Source organism: Mesocricetus auratus, unplaced genomic scaffold, assembly GCF_017639785.1.
Source record: "Mesocricetus auratus isolate SY011 unplaced genomic scaffold, BCM_Maur_2.0 Super-Scaffold_100676, whole genome shotgun sequence".
NCBI classification, from domain to species: Eukaryota; Metazoa; Chordata; class Mammalia; order Rodentia; family Cricetidae; genus Mesocricetus; species Mesocricetus auratus.
The window spans coordinates 116,772,525-116,800,505 of record NW_024429266.1 but is presented as its reverse complement, the minus strand read 5'-3'; the positions used below and the strand labels follow the sequence as shown (position 1 = coordinate 116,800,505).

The 27,981-nt window shown below is 43.9% G+C and overlaps 1 protein-coding gene across 1 annotated transcript in view; it reads right to left on the bottom strand.

Annotated features, from left to right (window-relative positions):
- The window catches only part of Creb5 (cAMP responsive element binding protein 5), a 390,725-nt gene extending 365,193 nt beyond the window's left edge, over positions 1 to 25,532 (bottom strand). Inside the window, exon 1 of the mRNA XM_005076816.4 lies at positions 25,490 to 25,532. The gene's annotated coding sequence lies outside the window, so the exon portion shown is untranslated. The remainder of the gene's footprint in view (positions 1 to 25,489) is intronic.
- Between the last annotated feature and the right edge of the window lie 2,449 nt (positions 25,533 to 27,981).

Below are 27,981 nucleotides of genomic sequence, written 5' to 3'. Positions count from 1 at the left end.
TTCCTCATCCACACAACAAAGCTTCACTTGCCAATGAAATGCTGAGTTTGTGAACTGTTGGCTGCTGTTATTTAGATCTGTATGGTAACACTATCATTTCATGTTTTCCACAATTGCTTATTAGTGATTTCAAGTGCCAATACTATGAAAAGAAAAAGTTAAAGTGCATCAAGCGTGGGGGGAGCCAAATAAAAAGCAAGGAAAAACAAAGTCCTTGGCTGATGTGAAGCAGGGATGGGTGACCTCCTCTACCTCCAGGCATTTTCTGGCTGACACAGTAGATCTCCCTTGCTCGTATCCCAGACCTGGGGCATCGTTAGGGTAGCAGTAGACTCTCAGGTACGAATGTCTAGTTGAATGACAATACAGAACTATATTCTGAGGTTCTCTACCTGTTAAAGGAAACTCTCAACTTCAGCTCTCTTGAACTGAAAGAGCTTAGCAGTGTCCCCTCTCAGATGAAACCCTATAGAAAACACAGCGTGTCCCTGACAGTGGGGCCTTTGGGCAGCTTCCATTGCTTTGTCTCCCCTGACTCCAGTAATCACTTAAGTTGCTGCATAAATGATGCATTCCATTGCATCCTCACCACAATGGCTCCTGAATAACTGGAAAAATCTCACATGGGAGTAGATGGTTGGTGCCTTGTAAATGTACTCACAGCCTAAAAGTTATCAGATTCGAATTATATACATACCCCCATTCCCTTTTCTGTTCTGGAACAGATTTGGGCAAATAATTAATATGAATCATACCACATAATATCGTGGAAAGTTAAGGTCTTTTGAGCACAGTACATAACTCCATTTTCAATAATGTATATAAGGAAGTAAAAAATCAGCTGTTTACCCAGTTCCCATAATATTGGTAACCCGTTCTAAAAATTCACAAGCAAATGCTATGGAAGACTGGGCTGGTCCCACATATCAGAAACAATGACTGGTCCACATGGAATCATCAAGAATTACACTCTTTGATCCACTTAGGAACCTACTCCTAGAAGTCAACATTGTATGATCTCTATAAAAAATATATTCGATAGGAATTCTGCCTGGTTGGTGGATGGCAACTTTATCTAAACATGAGCAAATCGTTTCAAAATGAACTAACTTGTTTTAAATCTTGCTATCCCTTCAGAAACCCATCTTCAGATGTTCTTGTCACTCAACAAAAAGAATAATATACTCGCAAGCAATAAGCTAAGCCCTTTCCCTGCCCATTACACAGGGCAAGGCAGGGGAGGGAGCATGCTTCCTTGTTTTCTAGCAAATACATAAAGAGGCTAAACACAGTCAACAGATTGTTTGTGGCTAGCACCGACGTCTCAGATATGTTTAAGAAACATTAGAGAACATGGGCAATGAAAGGCCATATGCACAAATGTACACTTCACACACAGGCTGCATCAGACCTAGCAACCCAAGCTGCAAGGGCAAGGAGCATTGATTTCTACTGGAGAAGGCATATCAGGTTACAGGAATGCACACATTTAATTTTTATGAGACTGAAAGCTCACAGAAACAACAACAGAAAATCCCACTTTGTGACACATTAATGAAACCCAGTGAAGGGCCACTTTAAAATAAAACAAAGGGAAAGAACTTAATGGTGTTATCAAAAGGTCTTTGAAAATAAACCATAATGCCGCGGGCCACTCTGACATGTTGTATGATACTTTAGTCTCTGGTCCGGAGAAATGCTAGATCCAGGCTCCATCTGCTATCTTCTTTCTTATATAAACACACATACATATAAGGTATTACCCCTTTCTGGTCTCTATCAATAATAGTTTTCATTTTCTAGGTAAATCCCAGAGTCACCAATCTTCCAGTGCTCAGCGTCAACCCAAGAGGAACCAGGGGCAACAGAAACGTCGCTTCATCCCACAGCATCCTCTTCCAGCCAAGTATAATTTACAGCCCAGTGTTTGGTTCATCTGTCACAGGAGAATTATAGGACCCCACCACTTACCCTGAAAATAAATATCTGTTCCTCATTCAGGTAAATGAGATCGTTTCAGACATAAATTGACTCCAGTACTAAAGCTGGCCTTTTGCACAAGAAATAAATATTTGAATCATTTCTCTGGATGAGGATGGTACTACGGATACTTAAATTTAAGAGAGTGATTATACATTCCTTTTTCATATGAAGGGCAGCCCAGAAAAAAATTGAAAGCATCCAGTAATAAGTCTGCTAAATCAACTCTTGCCTATTATCAGTATGCAAAATCTCCCCGGCAAAAACAGAGGAGGAAAGGTCAAAGCACACATCTCCACTAACAATCATGCATCAGGAAAAAAGGCATCCTTGCAGAATGACACTGAATTTTTACCGGCCCACACAAAACTTTGAACTATCCACTCCATCCTAGAGAATTCCCATTGTCTGAGCTGCCACACAGAAGGTACCATCCTTCTGTTTGCAGATTGAACAACTGAGGTAGCCTGCAGCTCTCCGGGTGTCTGAAGAGACAACTGGTTATAGGAGGAGTCAGGTGAAGAGAGCAAAGAAAAGAACAAAGGAGGGAAGGAAACAGGAAGGGGTAAGGGAAGGGAGGAGAGGAGAACCTGAGTGGCCTAGGCAATAATTGCAACACTTTTTCATACATACAATCTTGCTTCTAGAGGAATTATGGCCCTTGGCACTCCACCCTTACCCTTTTAAGATATGTGTGCCCAATTGAGAAAAATAAGACACTCAAACACTAAATTAAATATTTAGGTGGCAGTATTCAAGAAGCATCACAGAGGTTAAATACATATTTAACTATGGTCCCCTCAGAGCCACATTCATTTTGTTATTTTGTGGGATTACAGAAAGATTCTTAACAAGTTAACCCACAGTCCCAAACTTGAAACTATACAATACAGACAGCCTCCCCATGCCATTTGTTAAACTGTCTCCATCCATCAAGGTTTCCTGGTGAATATCTAAGTATGCTGTGGTAGTCAGGTATAATTATTTACCAGTAAAACAACTACCCCTGATTATATGGTTCACACTGAAGAGCAAGAACTTAATGTGGTTTAAAAATCAACTGTCTAGGATACCAGCTCTTTCATTATCAAATGACAATGAAATCAAATATTTAGCCATTGTATTATTATTATAGTGATTTATCGTGAACCTAAAATTTATTCATTTTGCCCAGTCCATATTCTTGTAATTCCAAAACATCTCCAAATAACCGCAACACATTTTCTAAGTTCTGTATTTTAAGGAATTCACTTAGCATGGGGTAAAATAAACACTGCCAAGAAGCTGTGAAAATAATAAGAAAACAAAAGTTTCCACAAGAAATGGGATCTGGGTGCTGAATTTGATTAAAATCATATAAAAATGAATAAATTAATGTCCTAATCATTATAATTAGTAATTCTATTTTCAGTTTCTAAGGATAATTAATTAGTGGATACCTTTGAGGCACAATTATCTCCATCGTAAAACAAGGTAGCCGAGCTGAGGTTGAGATGGGCCTGAGGGGCAGAAGGGAGGCCCTGGGATCCTTGCTCCAACATCTCCCACTCCCACTCCCAGCTGGCAGGAAAAGGTCAGGCCTTATGTGGCATAAGCCAGAAGCTGTCCTTTCTGTCTGTCAACTATCCCTCCCAACTGGCGTTGTAGGCCCCCTTCCGTTTTCACAGGCGATCCCTTTCAGACTGCGGTTTCTCTGGCAGGCTGCCACAAGAAAGCAGAGTTGAGTGAAGAGAGATAAGTAGAGGTCCGGATCTTTCTAAATTTTTATTGCAGCAGAAGGATAGAAAAATAAAAGGGAGATTAATGGTGCTGCAGCTGTAGCAAGCTGAAATGGGATTATTTGGAAGCTACATAAAGACATGCATGCAAAGATTCACAAATAAAGCACTGGGCCAGGAATTAAGACCCATAAACATGCTTTGAAATGCCTCTTTAATACGAAAAGCACAGGGTTGGGGCTAGAGACGGAGTTCAGTTGGGGAGTGCTTGCTTTTCAAGTATGAGGACCCACACTTTGAGAGCCAGGCATGACGGTGTGTATTTGTAAGCCCAGTGCTGGGGGGTAGAGGAAGACACATCCCTGGGCCTTGGAGGACAGTCACCGTAGCCCACAGCTCCAGGCCAGTGAGAAACAATCTAAAAGAGTCAGCCAGGCTATGCCTGAGGAACATGATGGAGCTTGACCTCCGGCCTCCATACAGGGGCTCACATACATGCACGTGTGCGCACACGCACGTGTGCACACTCACACACACACAAATGTACTCACAAACAGGCACACACATAGGGCTATATTTTTGTTTTTAAAAGTTAGAAGTTAGCTGTGTATAACTTTCCCATAGTTCAAAAAGTAAATTTCCATGAGATATTAATATTCTGAAAGAAAAACAGCCCCAAACTAAACAGACAGACATGGCCAATTTGTGCAGGAAACAGTGTTTTAATTGAATAAAACAATGCTTGACCTAGCAAATTGACATCCTCCCCCCTTTATGACAATACCCAAGTCTTGACTGGAGGTCAGGGGCTAAGACGCACTATGGCAAAGCCTTGACTTCATAAGGCACTGAGCTCTGAGGATAGCAAGATGCACTCGTCCTTTGAGAAGAGTGAGGAGGCCACTGAAGAAGGCCTCACAGCACTACTGACACCAAGGCAAGGCAAGCAAAATGGTTTACCTTCCCCCTCCCTACACCCCCTCTTACCCCCCATCCTGGGAGGAGAGGCGTGTACCACCACAGGTGGATCCTAAAGTGTGTGTTGACTCAGAGGAGACTATGCCAGCATGTAGGTTTGGGGAAGGACCAGTTCTTTCCAGTGGTTGCGTTAGCACACTGCTTACCCCTTTGCTCATTCAGAGAAAGTAGACCCCCGTTTCTTCTCTTCAGGGTGTGCTTGAGGGGCAGGATCTGAAGGAAAGAGATGTGTCCATCAACGTTTTACATGGAGCACTCTCATCGAAAAGTATCAGGTGACCACAGCCAAATCACCTAAATGCCTGCCAGCTTGCCAAGGAGCTGCAGCATGGCATGCAGGCAGCAGCCATTGATGACCCAACCAAGAAGGTATTGCTTGTTTAAGGAAATACGCACAGAATCTGCCAAGGCGCTCCTCCACTCAGTGTTTTCCTGAATGAACTTCTTCTAAGTTCTGTCATGTGACCTAACAGTGGGAATCTTGTCATATGGGAGCCTCATTCCAAATGCACCGACTATGTGGCCCTGGCCAGCAGCTGGTTGCAGCACACAGCACTTCGGCTGCATAAAATGGGTAATGTAATCACAGCACCCAATGTTAAACAAAACAGCTCACTAGAAAAAATACAGCCAAGGCCATCAGAATCACAGGGGAATTAAAACAAACAAAATGCACCCCTGTGTGCAGCCACCCCAAATCCTGCAGCGGCTGGCTGTTGCACTGACATTGAAACTTGTGTCGTAAAAGGCTAACCAGTCCTCACATGACTAGATGTTTGCCCAGGTCTCCAGGCATCTGTCCCTGGATCACTGGTCCTTATTCCATTTCTTTTTAATTCTTTCAAATGTTGCATATGTGTGCAGTCCTGTGTAAGATTACATGCACCATGTCCCTGAAGGTGTCTACAGAGACAGAAAAGGTCATGTGCTCTTCTTAACTGCTGAGCCATCTCTATGGTGGGTCCCATTCTCTTTTAAACCACTACAATATTCCTCATTTGCATATTGTTAGGATTCCTTACACCTGGAATATTCCTCCTCATTATATTCGAATTGACATCAGCTTTGCTTTCAGGTATGGGTGGAAAAGAATGCGGTGCTTGGATGTCAACCTGAACTAGTAACTGAAACACGTTCCAAATTTCCTGCGCTTGCTACTCCTGCTCAGGAAATACTACTGGTGTTTACTTCACTGTTTGAAAAGTATTTTTTAAATATTCTTTCAACAGAGAGGTGATAGATGTCCAAATATGAGTCAGAGACAGAAGTAAAGGAATGAATCAGGATTCTTTACTGGTTCCAACAAGATTCAGAATGTCCCTACCCATGACTTCCCTTGTCTGTCCTAAGTTCACGACTTAGGTACACCTTGGTGCAGAATTCCCTTTATTTCTTGAATTTCCACTAATGTAATATCAGTAATGCCCCAGACACAACATCAGCTTGAGATGCTCATTGCAAACATCTGGGGCAGACAGTCTGTCTCCTCACTACATCTGTCTCCTGTCTCCTTACATCATCTCCTCTCCTTGAGTAGAGGCTAGACCTGCTTTCCTGGTTCTAATGTACAAGACTCTGGCTAATGAATAGGATTTTGCATCTGAGATTTAGTTACAAAAGGATACTGACTGACACTTCTACCCCCTCTGTTGTCTTTCTTGGAGTCATTGCTTGTTCTTAGGGAAGCCAGCTGCTCATATGGAAAGACACCCAGAGTAAGGAAACCATGTCACATACCCACTGTCAGTGAGGATTCCAAGCCTCACAACAGCTACACTAGTAAGTTTGGATCTGATTATCCACGGCCTGTAGCAAACACATGAACTGGCCAGTAGCTCATTCCCATTTCTGGCTAGAGGAGATCTGTGGTCCTGGCAGACATCTGATTTGTATCCCTGTGAGACCCTGTTCACCCAAGGAAGCCACACTCGACTCATGACCCACCGAAATTGTATGCCATCTGCAGGGCAGGAAGGGGTAATTTGTTACACAGCAACAGCTAACTGAAACAATTGCTTATAACCCAAACTATACACCTAACAGTTTCTTCTCTTTGCTTCGGGATTATAGTGGAGGAAATCTGCCTGCCTAAAATGTAAGAATAAAACTTTTGATAAAATGAAAATAGAAGATATCCACAATTAGTAATAATTACACAGGATTTACTTTCAGATGGAATGGTAGTAATGTTGATGCATTAGCCATAGTGGCCACTCACAAAGCCTGACTGGTACTCCACATTCATAACCACTTCTTTCACAAAGGCTCTGAAATGTGTAAGCAGTCTTGCTAATGAGGAAATGGCTTAAGTTCCATGAATGCAAGGACCATCTCTGTCCCTCTCACCACGGCCTCCCAGGTTCCACCCTCCTGTGGAGGTTTACAGACACTCAAGGTATACTTGCTGAGTGGATGTCTCCCACACATCATGAACCTTTTTCATGAAACTTCCCCAACAAATATATCCCTATACATGAATCAGTCAGTACAAACATGTTTTCATGGAAACAGTGCATGTATTCCCAAACAAGAGAGGCACCTCTGACAGCTCACACTAGCTTTTTAACTGCAGTAAGGAACTCATTTCCAAATTTAACCCTGTCTTTTATATATGGTTCCATTTTGACAAGGACAAAGGACTTGAACTCTTTTCCTAATCTAACAACCCTCTCTTGGTAAATCAGTTCTCTTCCCTGGGAAATTATCTTCAATAATCTTCAGGATGCAGGGGGAAGAGCTTTCTAAGCCTCACAAGGCAGGTCATCAGCTGTGGCTCAGATCCCCTCAGCCCTCACAGGAATCCCACCCCCCATCTAGGCTCACTTCCAGGTCTGCCCTCATTGGCTCCAATACAGAGGCAAGTAGTGAGTGGTAGGTGTGTCAAAGGTCACTCTAAAGTACCTAGGGAGGTTGGAGGGAGGTGTCCAGAGAGATGAAATTGAGATGCCCACAGGAAAACAGGAGGGAGGGTATTGATAAGACACAGCCCTTAAACTTTTTTCTTTGCAAAGTCTCACAGTCAAGTGATCACTCAGCCTTTGTGGTGATTCAGTCCCTCCTCAGCAATCCTTAGTGAAGAAGTGTTTGTTCACAAAGGCACATGAGACATTAAGGAATCCCCATGGCGCATTTCAGGAAGATAAGAAATAATTAGGTGCAAGAACAGTCATCCACTCATTTGTCAAATACTGGCAGAATAGAGCTGAACAAAGCATGTGTGATCCCCAACATTGCAGAATTCAGATTCTAGGGGAAACATAGGCATTAGGTTTTTGTTTTAAATTTACTTTACTTAAAAGCCACACAAAATGATATAAAACTGACAACTGATAAATGCTATAAGGCCAAAAGTCCATGACAGCAGTGGCCCAAAAACTGGGAAAACTCAGGGTTATCTAGGCAAAAAAATAGGTGATGGGACAGCGTATGCAAGGGTCCTGTGCTGAGAAAGGCTTGATTTCCTAGGGGCTGACACTCGGGAGGCTGGAGCCTGTTGAATAAAGGTCCATGTGCTGTCAGCTGAGGTTGAGCTTGGTTAAGACTGTGATTCCAATCTTAACTTTACCTGCAGCACAAGCCCTTTCCCTAAGCTCCATACACAGTGTCTCATATGTAACATACCCGAAACTGAGCTTGTTTCACCCACATCCTTCCATCTCAGCGAAGGGCAGCTCCTTCTTCCAGTCTCAGGCTGGAAAGCTTGCTCACTCTTACACCAATCCATCAGCAAATCTGTGCATTCTACTATCAGCCAACATCCAACCCCTACTATCTCTCAAATAACTTCCCAGTCCATACCACCACCCTTGCTCCTATGGATGGATGGATAGATAGATAGATAGATAGATAGATAGATAGATAGATAGATAGATAGATAGATAGATAGATAGTCTGGTCATCAGTCCCATGACCAGTCTTCAAAAGAAAGACGCATGACCAGGAGACAACTCAATTAGCTGCATCACTTAAAGGTGAATATCTATTTCTTTGCAAAAACTCTTCAGTTTCTGGGAAAACTGGATTTGACGATACTCTACTCAATGCTGAGATGGATGCTTAGTGCCGATAGCATGGGTAGATGTCCCATGATGTGTCACTTTTCCTCACTCTCTCCACACATCTTCCTTGAAGTTCCTCAGACAGAGCAAATACACACTGGCCTTTGTGATAGTAGCCTAGAATACTCCATAGGCCCTCAATTCTCAGGAATTGTGACTCTGGTTAGTAGATCTCTGGACTACCCCATAAGAGAGTCCACATTATCCTCATGCCAGCTTTGTCTTTCTTTAGAGCCCTTACACTCGGTGATATATGATCCACTTATAAATACTTGCTCAAAGACTGTGTCAGTTTGGCTGACTGCTACATGCTTAGAATATGGAGGAGTTCTAGGGAAAGAAAGAAAAGAAAGCTTTGCTGGGACCATATAATCATCTCCAGAAGTCTTCAATATATATAATATACATATATATACATATATATTATATATAATCCTTCTGGCTCAGTCCCACACCCTATACACACATACACACTCTCACACACACTCAATCATACCCTATACACACTCTCTCACACATGCACACACACTCATACACACCCTGCACACACATATACTCACAAATTCCCACCCTACACCCTCTCTCTCACACACAGATACACACTCACACTCACATACACACTCACGCTACACACACACTCTCACACATGCACACACTCATACACACACCTTACACATACACTCACACACTCATACCCCCTCACACACACACACTCACACACTCATACCCCACACACACACTCTCACACATGCACACACTCATACACACACCTTACACATACACTCACACACTCATACCCTACACACACACTCTCACACATGCACACATACTCATACACACACTCATACATACACCCTACATACATACTCACATACAGTCACATACACATACACATACGGGAAAAACATTGAGCACTGGGTATTTTACTAAGATTTTTAGAAACTCTGGGGAAAAGTGAGCTAGAAAGAGGTCTAGCTAGGAGAAAGGGTATTCAGGGGAAGAGAGAAGGTGTTGCAGCAGGCAGGTCTACTCCTGGGAGAGACAACCAGACCCAGTCACGCTGGGGGAATAGAGCATGCTAAGAGGAAAGGGCAAAGACAGAAGAAATAAAAGAAATAGAGGAGTAGCCATTATAAACTTAATAGTAGATCAAGGGTTTCAACATTGTCTAAGCTCAACTCTAAAAGAAGTTTGTTGTCTTTTACAACCAGAAAAAGACGAAAATCTTCAGAGCACGCATCTCTCTTGCCAAAAGACTGATCATGTATTTTTTAAGAATCATTTATAAAAAAATCCACAGCAAACTTAACAGTCAATAGGGGATGGTTAAGAAATTATGGTAGAGTGACTCCATGGGATAGTTAGATAATCACAGTTTTCAAAACAGTGTAAATACGTGAAAAACCGTCTGCGGTTTAAGTGAAGGAAGCAGTATTTTAAATGTCTCAGTATTGTGATTCAAACTATCCAAAAATATTGGGTTCTTTTCTGGGTAAAGCATTCAAGGAAATGTGAAACAAGAGAGTTCCGAGTTTCCAGAGGATGGGGGACACAATGTGATCAACACTGCAGCCCTGCTTTTAGAGCTCTGTCTTCTGCTTCTATCTACCTCCTCCTCCTCCTCCTTCCCTACCTCCCTCCCTCTCTCCCTCTCTCCCTCTCTCCCTCTCCCTCCCTCCCTCCCTCCCTCCCTCCCTCCCTCCCTCCCTCCCTCCCTCCCTCCCTCCCTCCCTCTCTCTCTCTCTCTCTCTCTCTCTCTCTCTCTCTCTCTCTCTCTCTCTCTGCTATGCTATGCTGGGAAGAGGAGTCAGGGCCTGTGCACACTAAGCAAAATCTTTGCCACTGAGTTACTTCTCTAATCTAATGTTTCTTTACGCATAGAGTTTTATTTTTTAAAAATGTTGGCCAGGAAGGAACCTTTGTCGACAGGACTAAAGAGTCTCTAGGCCTGCCCTCTCCCCTCACCCCCAGCAAGCACTGGTGGTTGAAAATTATGCTAGTGGAAGAAAATTCAGAACAATAACATGCAAGTGTCTTTTCAGTCAGTTCACTCCACATGAATGAACTACCTACTCCATGTTCTGGGCAAACATTCACTGCCTACAGAGGCTTGTGAGGAACACCTAATCTGAGAGATTCATCTGGCATCAATATTGAGCTCAAAACCTAAGGGAACCAAAAACACAAAAATAAGTCTAATAAAATATACATTTTCTAACTCATAGGAAGCCAGGTGTGGCAGCACACACCTATAGTCCTAGCACTTGGGAGGTAGAAGCAGAAGCATCACAACACCAGCTTGGCCTACTTAGTGAGTTCAAGGACAGCCTGGGCTATGTATAAACAAACAAGCAGAACAGAACAATAAGGAACTGAGTAAGTTTTGTACTTGGGAGATTATGAGAGGAAACGATGAAGAAGTAGGTGTGGGGTGCATGGGTGTATGTGTGCACTGCATGCTGGAGGGTACTGAAAAAGGGTACCAGATGCTACAGAGAAGGTGTCGCTTTGAACAAGGCAAATGCCATCAACACAAGACACAGTTTACCGTGGGCCTGGCTTGAGTCTGGGAAGAGGCTACAGGGATGAAGCTAGGGCTAGCCTAGGGCCCTGAAAACAGGATGCTTTTGACCAGGGAATTGAGATGTATTAAGCCACTCAGTGGAAAGATTCGTCTGGTAGCCAGAATGGAAAAAGTATATACTCAGGGACCAGACACAACTGACTCCAAGCTCCAACTTGTTCATTTACTGGTTTTGTTACATAGTATAGACTTCTTGACTGGTGTGCCTTGCTTTCTTCATCTCTGAAATGGGTCATTCTGGCTCAGCAGGTTTGTTGAAGGTTGGCATGGTAGAAGCAATGAGAAACTTTGCTCAAGAAAGACTTGATGAATAATCCCATTCCCCTGAATTCTCAGTGTAAAAGAGAAATGGGGTGGGAATAGAAGAACAAAGGGCATAAAGGATATATGGGTGAAGTCTAGAAGACTTGGTGGTGACATATTCACGTCTTCCAAGGAAACAGGCAACATCACTGATGTACAAGAAGCTGCGGGCACAGAGTGCAATAGCCATCACTGAAATGGGTGTGGCTGGGCGTGAACTGACACAAGAGGATGATGGTGTAAAGAATTAAAGAAGATGACCAGGCTCTTAGCAGGAAATATCCAGGGTGCAATGCATGGATTGAACCCATATGACACAAACAATAAGACTGCTGGTAGTCAACCCTTCTTGTTACTGAGGTCTGTAACGACTTTACCAACCTTTCTCCATTCCTCATCTTGATATATATTCATGTCAAAATACAAGAAGCACTAATGCCAAAATACCCTCTATAGGATACAGTCCAACCGAATTTAGCATCCTATATTTTCCTCCAGGATAACAAGTTTATTGAGATATCACTCATAAATTGTGAAACTAACTGATTTAAAGTGCATACATACCCCAATGCCCTTAAAATTCGCAAATCTATGAGACCATCACAACTACCCCAAACTACTTTCATCAACCCCTAAAGAAACCATGAACTCCTTATCTGTCACCTACAATCTCCCACCCCCATCTCAGCCTTGAGCAACCAGTAGCCCATCTCCTGTAACCATACCAAACCTGAATGACCTAAGTTAGATCCCTGGGACCCACAGGGTAGGAGAAAACTCCTGCAAGTTATTTTCTGACCACCACTCTTGCTCTGTGACATGTGTTACCACACCTGCATGAATGTACACACCCACACACACAAACCACACGTACACGCACACAAATAAATTAGTAAATAAATAAAGTAATTTCCAAAGTCTTATTAGTGGCTGCCTGGGCATATATTCTTGGGTAAACAGACAAACTGATCTCACAAAGAAGCACTAAGATACTGATAGTTCTAACTACTGTTAAATAGTCCTTCTTGGTTATACATTTTAGCATATGTTCATTAACTCATTATCCATTAACGTAATAGTCATTTCTTAATATATGTAAGAGTCTATCCCCACGGCTTCATGGTACCAAGACTTCCTACATATACCCGAATCCTCAGATGCCCATGTCCTGTACATGCAATGGCACAGCATGTATACACAGCCTTTGGATTTCTTCATACTCTTTTCTCTGTCTCTAGACTACTCAAAACTCTTTTTTTTGTGAGACAGGGTTCTGTGTGTAGCTCTGGAGCCTGTCCTGGAACTCACTCTGCAGACCAGGCTGGCCTCAAGAGATCCACCTGCCTCTGCCTCCCAGGTACTGGGGTTATTCATAATGCAAAGCAAATGCTACATAAACTGTTGCTACACTTCCATGTTCCTCAGTTTCCTGCTCTAATGACAAAGTACTCAAAGCAAACAACTTAAAATGAGAAAGGCTGTGTTTTGGCTCCAAGTTTCAGAGACTTCAGTCCTAGACCAGTTGGTTCCTATGCTTTGGGGCCTAAGGTGAGACATCATGGTCTGAAGCTAGTGACAGAGCAAAGCTGTTCATGTGATGTTGCTTCCAGTGACCTAACATCCTTCTACTAGGCCCCACTTCATAAAGTGTCCATTATTCCCTAATCTACCCATTGCCCCCTAATGCTATCACAGACCGGGATAGCTTTTAATCCATGGCCTTTGGGTGGCATTTGAGATCCAAGTCATAACAATTGTATTTTTTAAGAATTAAAGGCAAGAAAAAAATGTCCACATGTTTGGTACTGATGCATATTTTTTCAAATGTGTCTGGTCCTCTCATGGTTAAAGGAATATGAAGAAAAAAGAGCCCACGGTACATGCAATATATCCACAAACACACATGGTTGGAGCCCGCGAAGCTGCTCATATTTGATCACAGCATTTTCAGGTTGAAGTATTCCTGTGGCTAGAGTGTTAAAAAGATCCTAAAGTGTCACTGAGCACAGAGGTTTTAATTTTAGAACCTGTGGCTTCTGAATCCACAAGGTTTCTTCTGAACAGGTGTCAGTGATCCCTGTTCCTGAGATGGGCTGCAAGCTCTGGTGGAGTGTTTCAAGGTCAGCAACAGCCAACTTCCCTTCTGCAGTCCCTGCTGCCTGCTGAAGTCAGGGAAACAGCATTCATCACCAACACGGCGCTCTTCGGAATCCCACACCAGCCTGTGCCCTCTCCTTTCCCTGGCAAACAGCTTCCGTTTCCTGTACCATTCCACACATGCTTGAGTTCAGAACTTTCAGTTTCCACACTGTCCCTGGAGAATCTTCTCACAGCCCAGTGTCCCTGTAAGGAATGAGGTTCTGGTCCCTTTCTTAACCCACAAACTGATTTTCCTTATTGATCCTTGTGCTAAGAAAAGCAGTCAAGTAAACCCAAACAAAAGTGAGCAAATAAGGTGAAAGGTTGATTTCTGAATTAAATGACTGAGCTCTCAATCCCTGACCTATAGGCATCATACCCTGATCCAAGCCAGCCTCCAGAAAGGATGCATTTGAAGCTGTGACTGCTGATATTTCCAAATTGCATCAAATGTATATGTTCTCTCTCTCTCTCTCTCTCTCTCTCTCTCTCTCTCTCTCTCTCTCTCTCTCTCACACACACACACACACACACACACACAGAGCACATGCACACACAGAGGCACGCACGAGCACACACTCTCCAATGTCACGTCTCTGTATTAGTCTGAAATGGTAAACATTCTCTTTAGATTATTTTTTACCTTCCTATTAAAACACCAAAGCCACTATACCTGGCATGGACCAAATGTTCTGTACATTCTGTTATCCTATCTACATGACAGGTACAAGCAAACTTTGTCCCTCTTTTATGTAGCTGAGGTAAAATATACATAACACAAATCCTAAGCATTTTAAGAGCAGTGTCCCACCAGTGTTAATGATATTCTCTCAAGCTTCTATTTTTTAAAATATGTATAAATAAACAAAACTCATCAAAAGAACGTAAGACTTCCCAAGTAAAGTTTTTCAATTACACATTAAACACTGAATATAAATCACCCATACAATTCACTCTTAGAGCCTACCTTTTAAGGATACAAGAATTTTGTGCTTTTAAAAAAGGTGTTTATTGAAAGGATAAAAAAGAAGTCAGTGTTTAAGGGTTAAGTTGTCTGCCTTAAAAATGCCCCTTCCAGAGGGCATGCTGAGTTATGTTTTTTTTTGTTTGTTTGTTTTATTTTGTTTTCCTCCCTGGTTTTTGTAAGCGCTTCTAAAATACATAAAAAAAAAAAAACAGCGAACTTATCTTGCAGAACTGCCTCCACCCAATCAGCAGACACTGCTGTTTGGGTTTTTAATGTTTTGAATGGTTTGGGGATTAGCGTGGGTATTTAGCAAAAAAGTACAACTTCAAATTATACGCTGCTTCACGGTGCCAAAATTCCGTGCACCATCAACCCTGTGACGTCCATGAATCCCAGCACTGAAAATGATGGTTGTTAGTCATCGGCTTTGCAAACGAGAGGATGAAATTGTAAACAGTGTGTGCTGAGGCAGGCTGCCTTTAAGAAAGAGGATGTTTTCAATATGATCTCAGTTCTTTGAGTGTAATCAACATACATACCTAAACCAACGTTACATATAGGCTTGTCCTAAAAAGTGGGACAATGTATTCATAGGCATCCTAACAAAAGATGAAGATACCTGACATGATGGTGTAGGCTTGTAGTCCTAGTACTTGTGAGGGTAGGGGATGCTGAAGTGGGGGACTCTGAGTTCAAGCAAGTTTTAAGGCCAGTCTAGGCTACAAAGTGAGACCCAGAGAAAACAAAACATAAGTAAAAGCAAATGGATAACTGTATTCCCAAGCAAGCATATGCCCTAGGAACAATTTAGTCCTCAATACCTAAGGATTTTATTTACATGTATTTTATATAAGCATAAACACACACAGATACCAAAGCTGTTTTAACTTTTAACATGATGCTTAGCAAACAATATAGGATAACTGCTCCCTGGCGTTGATCACAAATCCCAGCGTTGATTATAACATGGTCCTCATCTATTGATGATACAGACATACAAAAGCCGATATGGCCACACCCTACCTACTGCCATTATTAATTAAGAGAAAACAAAACTCGGATCTCAAAAATGGGTGTCACCAGACAGACCAAGTGTGGAGACGGCACGATGAAGATGGTGAGAGCTGAAGTGTTTTATTACGCAGGGCTAGGAGACCAGACCAGAGTCCGTCTTACTCAGAGTGAATAGCTAGAGACCTCTTCACTCCCCCAAACAGTTGAGCGACTTGGATCATTAATCTCAATGTTTATCCATACACACACACAGAGAGAGAGAGAGAGAGAGAGAGAGAGAGAGAGAGAGAGAGAGAGAGAGAGAGAGAGAGAGAGAGGGAGACTTCTGTCAATCACAAAGTAGCCTGAGAGAAGGTTTGCCCTAGAAACTAACAAAAATGCAGGTTTGCAACAGATGCCTCATTGCAACTTTTAAAACAGATCCCATGTTAGGAAGTTAGTATACATTGATGTATTTGCTAATCAATCCAAGTACATGTAGCCTGCAGCTATGGAGCTGATAAGAAGTGAAACCATTAAAGTGCAAAGAAAGTGTGGGAACGCATCACAGTGTTATTATAAAGAAAGCAACAATGGCCAAAGACAAATGGGAGATCCACACCTGCAGGCTGTCCAGGGTAAGGCTTCTATTTAGGTGATACGGCACTCACAAATCTAAATTTACCCATTTAAACAATGAGCAAAAAAAGTGCTTGCCCTGTCCATTTCTCAGTTTCTCCATCAGTAAAATGGGGTTGAAGCTATGTGTTCATAACCAGAGGCTGAATTCTTCCATTGGCTTCAAGACACGATTCAAGAGCAGATGATGCAGTAGACATGAATTTGTATGTAGCCAGCTCTGCCGGAGGCAGGGAGAGGGGTCTGGGGGATCTGACTCAGGAAGCTGGAAACGCTGAGGTTCTCAGCAATAGGAAGTTGCAAGGGATGGACAAGAAGATCTCTTCTCCTCCACACAGGCAATGCTGCTTTCAGACTCCACAAGACAAATGTGGGAAGAGCCAGGGACCCCTATTTTATTCTTTGCATCCTATAGTATGCATGTACTGAAATAGTATGAAAACACAAGTATGTAAATACACACAGGTAAATATAATCAGATTTCCCAATGTTCGTTGAGAAATACTGAGTCTTAAAATATTTTCGAGAGTCACAAACAGGATGAATGCCTTCAGGCTGGGAGATGATAATTAACGTCTTGCCCTAAGTGACTTTGGTCTAAGCAGTGACACAAAGCTTGTTAAAGGCTTGAAGAGAAGAAACTCCAAGGGATCCAGATGTCTCCAGTGAAGTAACATTTTTCCCTCCCAAAACAGCTACAGGCAAGTAGTACCAGGGGCACAAAAGTAAGCGGGCAAAATAAGCAAACTGTGGGGATCTTTGCCTTTTCCCAAGTGGAGGCTCCACGAGCGGCATGTAAACAGCACATTGTTCTAGACAGCCACATTCGGGGCTTATATATAACGGAGCTCACGTCTGGTTCTCAGAGCCATCTCTAAATGAGTCATCCTGTAGTTTCATTTTCATTCACCCTGTTTCCATTTTAATTTATTGCATTTATTTGTTTGTTCATTTATTTTGTTGTGTTTATGGGTGTGCACAAGCTACAGAATGTGTGTGCAGGTCAACCTGAAAAATTGGTTCTTTTCTTTTACTGCATGGGCTCTGGGGATTGGGCTCAGGTGTTTAGGACTGGTGGCGAGTGCCTTGACTGACTGACATCCCCTAATTACATTTCCTTACTTGCATTTTGTAAAGCGAGGCATTCCTGTATCCACTGCTTGCTGCCCCCAAACTCTGAGTGAACACTTCCTTGTGGTCTCTTTTCTTAAGTAGAATCATAGCAGAGGATTAAGACTAGGGAGAACTTTAAACTCTTCAGGGTCTTCATAAGCATATAGAGGCCCAGCCCCACCCCAAAGTCAATCAACTAGGACTAGCCTAGAGGAAGCCTGTGGATTATTTTCTAAGTGTCACAGGTGGTCCCCTTGGGCTGCCATGATTAAGGGCCATGTACAGACTCTAATTGTCTGACATGGTAGTCACTGGCCACACATGGCTATTGAGCACTTGACAAATGTGGCTACCCAAAGCTCATATAGTAAAATACACCCCAGATTTCAAAGGCTTAATACCAAAAATGTAAAAGAATGTAAACTACCACATTGATGGTTTATATTAGTTATATGTTGAAATTTGCAATGATAATATTTGGGATATACTGGGCTAAACAGTTATTAAAAATGAACTTCCGTTTCTTGCATTGTGGCTTCTCTACACTTCACATGATCAACCTGAGCTGCACAGCGAGTCCCTGTCTCAAAATAGAGGAGACACGGGCAGTACAATCCGCTAAATTGGGTGCAACTTGGGGGCTTTCTAGCCTCTCTTTACCTATTGCTATAGAGAGCACATCACTGTGGAGCTAGGAATGATGGGTAGAACAGGTGACTGCCAACTGGTGTTCCCTATTTCGTCTCACTAATCATTTCTTCAAAGGTCAGATAAGAAAGCTGAGTTATCTATGGAGAAAGAGCCCCTCTCTGTTGTGAACACATGTGTGAGGTAGCATCGTAGGACTACCAGAGTGTGAACTACTCTGAAAGGATGGATATTTAAAAGAAAAATCTAGCAAAACATTAACATGAAGTAAATGCAAAGAATGGAGGAAGAGAACTTTTTGCTGCATTTCAACGAAGAAATGACCCTGGACCTGGGGTATAGCTCAGTGATAAAGTGTGTATGCTTACAATTAGCGGGGCCCTGAAAGAAAGAAAAGACCAGACTAGACCAGACCAGACCAGACAGACCGGACCTACTGACACTGGAGTTGCCAGCATCCGGAGAGCTGTTTTTGACTCACAATTCCTAACCCTGTTGTTTTCCACTCTGAGGAATCACAATGTTGTCCTTGCAGTGAGGCAAATCAGGTACATCCTAACTTTCACCATGTCACACCTCAGTGCCCTGGTAGACATGGACTTTATCCCCGGTGCCTTCTGGGTTGCAAAAGTTGAAAGCTGAGCTTTAGAAGCCAGGCTTGCTCAAACAGAAAATTCCAGTTTTGATAAAGTGACATGGTCCTACCAAATTGACCAAATGTCTTTCTTCCAATAGTCAGCTAATTTAAATAAAAAAACAAATAATTTTGTTGTTATTGTTGTTGCCCAGTTTTCTCCTTGGGAATCCAGCAGAGAGAGAGTTACATAAAGTTAGCTAAAACGAGTTACATTTGAGAAATCATGCCTACAACGTAGGGGCTCCTTGGTGTGATGAGAGAATGAGAGAGGCCTGGATTCTGATATAAAATGCAAAGGCCTGGAAGGGCAAGCTGCCGGTCAAGCCAAACGACACACAGTGCATGCATTCAAGGCTTCTGCTTAGATCCTCTTGTTCTCCAATCCAGTGGCAGCAGAGCCTAAATCAGAAAGAAAATGCCCAGTGCTCTGGAGCCCTCTGTGCTGCTAAATTATTCCTGTTAGTTATAAGTAGTCAAGCTTTGCCAATGAAACCCAAAGAGCATGCTTCCAGACAACTCACTTTGCACAGGACAGTATTTACCTCCAAACTCACTCCTATGCTCACCCGGAAAACATAATATATTGCAGATGGGTGGGTGCCCGGCAAAAATAAATGAGTCCAAGTGAGCCGAGTAGGTTTTGTGAGGCTTATTATCAGCATAAAGAAGACTTTAAGAAAAAAATTTTAAATGTCAGTATTGGGAAAATTAGCATTATATATATATATATATATGCAAATATAGACTAGAAACTACAGTTTGTTTGGTCAAGACAGTCAAGTCAGTTTTAAAAACTTATCTTTGAAAGGTTGTCGGTGAAAAGGCTTGAAAAGAGGAAAGTTTCCAGAACCTTGGCTTCTGTTGCCTGGGTCCCTGGCAGGGGCATTTAGGCAACCTGCCTGGCAGAAAGAGAATTCTGAGCTGAAGGCAGGGGCCAGGCATTCAGACCTGGTTCCCACTCTCTGGCATGGGCCTTGGATAAGTTAAGGACTGTAATAACCAGGCTTCAGGGTCTCTCTACTCATTGGAGAGGTTGACCAGGAGTCTTTTTCCTGGCTCCAGCTTCTCTATACAGCTACTGGTTTCTACCCACCATCACAGTCTCTAGGCTGAGTTTTAAAGATCCCTTTTAACTCCCTCCAGGATCGGGTCAAGTCCAATACCAACACGGTGGTTTTCCATTCTAATTAATTTGGGGGACAGAGATTAGAAATGTGAACCTTAAGGAAATAGAACAAATCTATTTAAATATTCAATTTCAAACCAGTGCATTTATCCCTGACTAACTTTCAGATTAAAAGAGGGAGGAGACCATAGGTTGAACCCGTAGCAAAAGCAAACTGGCATCTCGAGACACATCACAAGCACTCCTCAATTTTCCTGAACTCTGAGAATTCTCTGAAAGTCCCACAAACTTTTCTCCAAAATTTTCCTGGTATTTTTGGAGGAGTGTTATCACTACCCGGGAAATCCTAAGAAGCCTTCCTTCTTTCTGAAAAGTCTCTTTTGTTGATTCCCAACTATAGAACTAATGAGTATTTTAAGAATATATTAACTGTTCATTTGTCTTTATTATTAAATCTAATAATTATGTGGTAAACACATTACATGAAGTCATCTTTAAAGTGCCAGTCCCTGCACAGAGCACTGTGACAAAACAGTTCATTTAGTTCACACATGGCAGCAGGGAGAGGTTCTTTGTGAGGTTTATCTCCCAGACTTAAATATTCAAGGCTACTGCTCTCTGTTCATCTCCTTATCTCAATGGCATCATTTCTCTTAAACAGAGTTTGGAAATAGTCCTCAATTTAAAGGTTTAAGCACTAATTTATAAAACCCCTTAGTTGATTCCCATAACACAGCAGCAGTCAAACTGGACAAGATAATGAATTGACTGAGATCATTGTCCAGCTTCATCCAAGAAAGCAGCCTCTAAAAGAAAAAAATCTTAAAATGCCTTGGAAATCCAATTTGCAAGCAGCAAAAGCAGCATATAGATGGGAAACACCAGCCTTGATCACATTAATTTTGTGACTAACTGCATTGCTTTGAAAGGGAAAAGAAAAGAAAAGATGACTAAAATAATAAGACCACTCCGATCCTCGGTTGAGTCTATCAGTACAACCAGAAGAAATGCAACTGCACAGACGACATTCACATCTGGAGGATGCAGGCACCATCAGACCCCAACAAAATAGCTGTCAACTGAAGATGAACACTGCAATTATTTATCATTTCTAAAAAGTAAATCCCAGTAGGAAATGGGATACCGGGACTGTGACATCAGTTTGGATCACAGTAGAAAAACTCTAAAGCGTTTCAAGCATGCAGGTGTGAGAAACTGGCAAAGAGTTATAATAAAAATATTCTACAACTGGAAAGACATACAGGAAAAACCTTCTAAGAGCCTAACATTTGTTTAACCACCTATTCAAAAGGTGAAACATCAAAGCAAGATAGAAATAAAGGCATGGATTTTATTTTTTTTCCGGGATCAATCTAATAAGCTGACTGCTCAGTATAAAAAGCCAGCAAGTTCAAACTCCTGCCCAACAGGTAATTCGGCCATTTGCATTTTTAAAAACTCTGACATGGAGATGTCATCAACTGAATAAATGCATTTACTCTGAGGAAAGCTGAAAATAAGATACTGATGCAAAAAAAGGAATTAAAGTAACAAATTGATATAAAATGAGAAAGTGTGTGAGAAGGCAGTGAGTTATCTTAGAGGTTTAAAACTAAAGGAAAACTGGTATTTAATCAACAGCACCCTTTGCGGAAGCCTGTATCTAAGCTTGAGTGTGGAAGTGGAGTTTTGTTTTGTTTCGTCTTTAATCTTGGGGTTTCTTTTTAAAGAACACCTTCTTGCTAAAACTCAGGTGCTTATTAAAGTGACTCACAAAAGTATTCTGGAGGGAGGACTTCACCTGACACCTCGTTTGCCTACTCTTCTCCATAGCTTCCCTACAATGTACAGGCTCGTGGACATATTTCACTCCAGAAATGAAGCTCGCTCTGTCTCTCTCTCTGTCTCTCTCTCTGTCTCTCTCTCTGTCTCTCTCTGTCTCTCTCTCTCTCTCTCTCTCTCTCACACACACACACACACACATACACACACACACACACCTGCACAGAATCTTACCAATCCAAGCAAACTAACAAAAATCATACACATGCAAAATAAAAATCCATTATTTCCAAGTCCCGTCTGTGACCTATAAGGTTGACCTCTCCACTGATGCCATGCACAGTGCTTTCTCTGCCTCATAAACATAAGCATGCTCTTACCATGGCTCGTAGAGTAAAACCGCGACGTGCTGCCTTCTGCAGTCACCAGATCAAAAATGTCCCTTCTCTCTTGTAACTTCCTTTAGCCAGCAAGTTCAGAAAGGAAACAAATCTTTGAGCACTTGCCCCAGTGTTTCAGAAGAGTGTGAACTAGCTCTTAGCTTAAAGGAGAACAGACCTGGTACTTCAGTCACTCTGTAGCTCAGAGGTCCCTCATGTACTCTGGAACCTTCTTCCCCCTCCTTCTTTACGTTTCTTTTAGTAATGAGACTAATTTTTCCAGTAGCCTTTAACTCCCTAGATTTAACAGACATGGAAAATATGACTAAAAACTTGTAGAACTGTCTAGCCTCCAATCCTTCACAGAATGAACTTTGTTGTGTTGAAGAACACCTCGCAAGCAGCTACATGCTCAGTTCCTGCTCCCTGTGCTCTGCAGCACACAACACCAAATAACAGTGCGCCATCTAGTTAGCAAAGTGCAATCTCCATCCATAAAGGGGGGACACCTTCCAACCCTGGGAGCTAAGCTTGTCAAGGTTCAGCAACTCTAAAGGTCCAATTGTTTATTTAAATAAAAAAAATATCGCTACTGGGATAATCCACATCTAGTGGATATGGGAAAATTTAGGTTATAATGGCACTACAAACTTTTACATCTAACTTTGATTTACAAGATAAAAGCAAGTTTTAAATTAAAAGGGCTTTCTGTTAATAGAGCTTATTATTCTGAAGACGGGAATGATTTTCTTCGAAAGTTGTCCCTGGGTGCACGCCTATTATCTTTGCTTTTCCCTTCCACTAATGAGCATTTATCTAAAGAGCCTGTTAATCCTCTGATGTGTGCTTCTGGTCAGAGGTAACAGTTTGAATAAAACCACTAATCACTGATCACTAAATCACTGATCATTAATCACACTCTCCAGGGCCCATGACCCGGCCATTTTCCCCTTAAGTCTGCATCACAAACAAGAAGTTTAACATTTTCAATGCCCATGCATTGCACAGGGAGTTATACGTTTCCATGTCTAGATGGGAATAAATAATAAATACCGCCACAAACTTGATGAAGGGGTGTCAATCAGACTCCAGTCAGGAGTTCACAAAGCCTCCTCTCAAACTAGAGCACACTAGAACAAGTACATCTAATTATAACAAAACACGTGTTCTTCAAGTAACACCACCTATTTAGAATATTTCCTTTATTTAACTTCCTCTGTCTCCAAATCAAAGAATACCCAAGTTCCCTGTCCTCTTCGAGCCAAAAGCTAGTCCCCGAGTTTGTTTATACTTGATTCTGCCTATCATTCTTCACTCACCCCAAAAGTTTTCTCTCTCTGTCCCCTGAGCAAGTCACAGTAGTGGTGCCGCTGGTGTTGATTTAAAGGGCAAGGGGGAAGATATTAACTCCGTTCTGTAAACTGGGCATTTAACCTCCTCCGCAGACAAACTCCAGCCTAAGAACGAGAAAGTACCACACACTGCAATGTGCTGTTTGTTGCTTTCAGCTGTCAGACACATCCCCTCACTTTGGAAATTAAACGTCTAATCTAGATCCTCTCTGCTAAACCCGATTTAGTCAGCTCCTTCATCCTTCCCCTAGAGCTGCAGGGTTCATTGGACTCCTGGCTCTTAGCTGTGTTGCTTTCCTAAATCGCCACAGGGACATGGTATTAGCATATTAGAAGTCAAAACCTTTCCAAGCGGTTTTTCTATCTAGGCTGAGCATTCTCGCCCGGGAAAGGGGCCTGGCTAGTGCCTTTCTTAAATAACAGAAAAGAGCAGATTGAGCGCTCATCAGGTACTGCACTCAGACACCAGAAGCTCACTCCTGGGACAGCATTCCCCCGAGGCAAACTGTAAAAGGCGGGGCTGGCCCACTGATAACGAGGTGGGCGGGAGAGGGTTGGAGAAGGAGGGGTCGGGAAGAGAGGGCAATAGCGGTGTCCAGGGAACCCTCAATTGCCCGGGGGTGGGGGTGGGGAGCGAAAGCAAGTTGCTTTGTCAGCATTCTGAGCCCCTGAACCCTTGAGTATCTGAAGCCCTTAATCAAACACTTACTGGCCTGCTGAATGACGTAATGGACCTGTAGCCAGGCTTTATTCTTTGACACATGTCAGGGAGAGGGAAAAATAAAAAGCCAAACAAGCTTTGCATACTCTGACACCGAAATGCACAAGCAGTCCACTCCAGTTCCCGGTCTTGAACCAGCATCAAGTGGGGGCGGTACTCGTTCAGGGAAAGTTGGAGCTTTTTCTACTAAACATCTCCTGGAAATAAATCTATGACACCCCCCTCCCCAAAAGCAGGATATAGGAGATGTAGTCCCCCTGATGTGTCAGGGGTGGGAGGGAGGGGCATCTCGGCTCTTTCTTGTCTGGACCCTCTAAGAACTTTGTGAAAACTTTAAGCGGTTCGGTGGGGAATCTGGTTTAAAGACAGGCTCCATCGCAGGGTGTTGAGAACCGCCTGTGCGCAGCGCGGCTCGGGCCCCAGCTGTCATTTGGGGCGGCAGCCCGGAAGAGGTAACTGTGCCAGCTCGAAGGGGACGGAGGCGGGAGGCGGCTGCAGGCGTGAAGGCGAGGGGCCTGGAGCACTCTGGAGTGGGAGCGCCTGGAGCGAAAGTCAAGTGCCCTTCAAGGGCAACCGCCCCTCCCCGGGCGTGCGCCCACCAGCTGCAGCCAGCAGCTGGTCTCGAGAAGTGGCTGCGGCCGCTCGGGCACCCGAGGGAGAACGAGCCCCCTGCGCACTCGCCTGGCCACCCCTAGTTGACCCGGCGCCTTTGCCGCATCGGTTGGAAGTTTGCAAACTTTCTCCAGGGGTTCCGCTGCTTCACTGAGAAACTGGGGACGCAGGGGAGGCTCCTGGTTCGCGGTCTCTGTTGCTGCCGCTGCCGCTGCTGCTGCCGCCGCCGCCGCCGCCGCCGCCGCTTGACCACACTTCAGGAGGGTTCCGCTCTTTGCCAGGGCTCTGGAGGCAAACATACACCCCCGATTCATAACTGTTCCCCGTGTCAGGGAAACTCACGCGCGCTCCCATTCACGCACGCACACTGGGTCGGACACGGCGCTGGCTCCACTCAGCATCCCTCCAGTCGCACGGCGCAGCAACCACCGAGACGCGCTCCGGGACGGAAACGGCGTGGGGTCTCTGGGTGGCTACAGGACACAGCACAACTCCACAGTCCACCAGCAATTGGGACCAGACTTCCCTCTGATCCGCCAAAGTGTTTACAAACACAAACCAAGGAGGGAAAAATGCATCGCATCCTCCCTACTCCTTGCCCTGTGACCTGCCCATTGGACCAAGTAACCTCGCGGCTGCAGTGGAGAACCAACCCCTGCAAACAAGGACGCTCCCAAGTCGGCTCGCGCGGCAAGTGCAGCGAAAGTGGCTAAATGCAAAAGCCCCAGAAGTGGCCGCGCCGTATTTTTAGGAACTTACCAAACAAGTGTGGAGAAGGCAAGAGCCGAGCCCGGGTGAAGGGACCACGTTGGACTGAGCAAAGATTACAATACATTCTATTTAGAGTGCATTACATCACCCCCCCGGTGACGTCACGTGGGATTCCTGAACTTCTAAATCATTGCGGTCCGCCGGGGAAGGAGGGAGAGAGGGGCGGGGCCCGCACGCCGAGGGGGCGTGCCCCGTCCCCGCCCCGCCCAGACCCCGCCCCTCGAGCGGACCTGGGTGCACGAGGCGGCGGCGCCCGCGACCGCGCAAGCAACAGCTTGCACAGCCCAGCGCCGAGTAACACGGCTCCCCAACATTAGTGGTATGAGTCAGCTTGGAAACAATCCTGATGGCTTCAGACAGGACCACGCAGGAGACACGAACACGAGCTCTCCGAAACGGAGTGCCAGTATGATCAAAAATGAGTTAGGTTTGGGGTGTGAACAAGAGAGATGACAATCAGACGCTGAAGTAGATGGGTGAGAGACTTTTGCACTTATAAATGCAAGACGCTCCCCCCATCCCCAAGAGATAACCAAGCTCCTTTGCCTGCGACAGCTGTGACCTCATTGCAGTGTTCTCTGCAATGCTGGCTTCTCAGCATTATATCTACACTTCGCCTCCCCTCTCCGTGTCACTCTCAAGGGCATAACTTCTTTCTTGGGCACACTCACTAGGGCTACACACAGCCCCCAGCCTTCCCTAGTCCTTCACGGTGTGTGTGAGGAGCTGAGAGTGTCGCTACTGAAGGCGAAAGGTGAATCTCAGCCAAGAGCCAAGTGATGAGCCGGATTTAGACTTCGCGTCAGCGCCGGAAGGGCCCTGGCCATTGAATCCAGAGCCTCGGTTACTGGCCCAAGCTCACCGGCTGGGAAGCAGCCGAGTCAGGGCTAGAATACAGAATCTAGGGCCAGGTCTACAGCAGGAAACGAAGACTGCCATTTTCAACGTGGGCCAGTCGCCACCACTATCACCTTCCTCATCCCGGCCAAGGGCTAGGTTTCCTTTTGGAAGCTCTCCCCTTGGGGAGCATTGAAAGCTTATTCAAAATGACCACTGTCAATCTGCAACAGTTCACACTTGGCTAAACTTTTGCAATCACACCAGGGTCATGCTCTTCTTCCTCGCAGCACCTTGGCACAATAAGAAGTGAGGCTGTGTTGTAATTATCCCTATTTCACAGGTGAGCTAAGGCAGACTCCAGAACGGTGAGCAGGGACCCCCTCCAATCCACATACAGCTCCAAATCCCACTTGGGTGCTCTGGCAGAACCAGTGATGCTCATTCTTTTCTGGTGGGTGACTGGTGGTTAGAACTTCAACAAGAACTTCCTGGCTGGGAGTTGGAGCTTTGCTTAGGAACAGTTTAGCCCCATTAAGAAACAATAATGGTTCCTGACATTTATGTAACATCTGACATTTATATAGTACCTCTCATTCCAGTGTCTCACAGCCGTGACTGTGCAGTCTGCCAGAGGATCATGACCAGACTGGCTAGGAATCATAATGCTTTACCCGAATTGTCATATTTCTGAGCTGGTTTTGACATACTAAGTGGAAGGGCTTTCTATTTCCTTTCTGGTTTGAAGTGTTTAAATGCCCCCTCCTTTCCGGGGTTCCCTGAAACCACAGGGGCTGACTACTGCCTTTTCCTTGCAACCTTCCTCAAAACTCTCCAGTGAATTGTCTGCTTGTTCTTTTTCTCTGTGGAGCACTGAAGGAACTGGGAAGGAAGACTCCAGTCCTAACCTGACTCTGAACCAATAAAACGCTAACGGTGACAGCTCAATTATCTTGGCTTAAGGAAGGAAGCAATAGCCCACTCAGCAACGGCTTCTGTGTCCACATTCCATTTCACTAACCAGTACAGCCTTGCCTGCTTTCAGCAGGGACCAACCTCCTTCTTCCTCAGAGCCCAAAGGAGCAGAGCCAGCACAGCAGAGTTCAAGCTGAGAGCTGGTGTTCTCCCCCAGAAGAATGATGTGAAGAGTTAAATAAACAAAACAGGATGATCACCAAAAGATTCACAAACCTACAAGGAGTTAAACCATTTGATTCACAAAATTCGCCTAAGAGAAGCATGAATAGATGAGTTTTAATGAAAGCACTACCCAGATTTCTTAATGGGACGGTGGGAATATTTACAGTAACTCCAGAGTTATATCACTTGCATTAACAAATGTATTCGGCCTTGGGTGAGATTTCTGTAAGCCCCACTCTTTCTATTAATGAAAGTAATGGAACTAAGACTGTCATGGGCAGGCATTCAGAGATGTTACCAAACTTAGCCAGTAACTGGAAAGGAGGATTTCCCCCACCATGTCCCGGGCCACACTACCTTCTGTTGTGTACCATGGGCACGTGGGCAGCAAGCAGCCTCTTATCAATCAGACCCCACCAACAGCTCTCACGACTGTGGCTTGCATGCCTGCCTGCCGTGTGCTGGTTCCTCCAGTCTCACCCAGGGTTTCTCAGAACTCAAGT